This window comes from Mandrillus leucophaeus, unplaced genomic scaffold, assembly GCF_000951045.1.
Source record: "Mandrillus leucophaeus isolate KB7577 unplaced genomic scaffold, Mleu.le_1.0 Scaffold282, whole genome shotgun sequence".
NCBI classification, from domain to species: domain Eukaryota; kingdom Metazoa; phylum Chordata; class Mammalia; order Primates; family Cercopithecidae; genus Mandrillus; species Mandrillus leucophaeus.
Window position 1 is genome coordinate 1,725,068 of NW_012102943.1, and position 1,700 is coordinate 1,726,767.

The window sequence follows — 1,700 nt, forward strand, 5'->3', positions numbered from 1 at the left end:
CTCTCTCTCTCTCTCTCTCTTTCCTTCTCTCTCTCTTTCTTTTTCTTTATTTAGAGACAGGGTCTTGCTATGTTGCCCTCACTGGTCTTGAACTCCAGGGCTCAATTGATCCACCCACCCCAGCTTCCAAAATGCCGGGATTACAGGCATGAGCCACCGCACCTGGTCTGAAGATTTGTATTTCTAAGTTCCCACGTAGTGCTGATGTTGATGGTCCAGAGACCACATTTTGAGAACCACTAGGCTTGGTGACTACTGGACTTTTCTGTTCAGGTCACTGCTGTCCCAGCACCTGAGACAATGTGTACCTGGTATCCTATAAATATATTTATGACTCGAATTACAAGTATTACCTCATTCAGTCGCTTTGAGGTAAGTACTGTTATTATCTAAATTTAACATGTGAAGAAACTGAGGGTCAGAGAGGTTAAGTGACTTGTCCAGGGGCACACAGCTGGAAAGGGGCAGGAGCAAGGATTCAAACATACATATGCTTGTCTATAGCCACAGACTGTACCCTTAGTCGCCACACTCTTTCACTTCTAGCAGGCTGGGGCTCAGTGCAATCAGGCTACCAAGGAAGTTGAGGAGGAGGAGGACCCGCCCTGTCCTAGCATCTCAGCAGAGTGCCGGAAGTACATGGTGGCAGAGTCCTGTCCCTGAAGGGAGCCCCGCTGCCACGGGAGCTTGCATCAGTCATATATAGGTGGCCACCAGGTGGCAGCATTGTTCTGACAGGAAGCTGCCTGCTGCCTTGGTGCCTTAGTTCTGATCTGGCTTTTGCCACCCCTGGTTCAGTGACTCTTAGCATATCCATTTCTTATGTGCCTCTGTTTCCTCATCTTTACAAAAAGGAGGTTGCATCTCTGTGATCTGAGCCCTTGCAGCTGAGATACCGTGTAAAGGAGAAAGGTGCAGCCAGTGAAATTCAAATGTTCCCAAACCAAACCATATCTCTTCTCTCCTACTGAAAACAACAACAAAACCCACCAGAATTCGCACCAAAGAAATATGATGCAAGCCACATAAGTGAGCCACAGTGTAATTTCAAATTTTCTAGTAGCCATACTAATAAAGTATCACAAAGTGACATTAATTTTAATAATATATTTCATTTAATCTAACATGTTCGAAATATTTTCATTTCAACATATAATCAGTATAAAAATTATTAAGATGTTTTACTTTTTTGTGTTAAGTTTGAGATCCATTGTACTTTTTTTTTTTTTTTTGAGAAGGAGTCTCTCTGTCACTCAGGCTGGAATGCAGTGGCATGATCTTGTCTCACCGCAACCTCTACCTCCCCGGTTCAAGCAATTCTCCTACCTCAGCCTCCCAAGTAGCTGGGATTTACAGGCGCCCACCATCACGCCAGGGTAATTTTTATATTTTTAGTAGAGACGGGGTTTCACCATGTTGGCCAGACTGGTCCCGAACTCCTGACCTCAGGTGATCCACCCGCCTCAGCCTCCCAAAGTGCTGGGATTACAGGCCACTGAGCCCGGCCTGTCCATTATATATTTACACTTATAGCACACTCACACTTCCATTTGGACTAGACACATTTCAAGGGCTCAACTACCGTGTGTAGCTAGTGGCTGCCATGTTAGACAGCACAGCCTTAGATACAATGCCAAACATTTATTGAGGTAGGTACTATGCTGAGTGTTTTACATGCATTCTGTTTTTTTTTTTTTTTT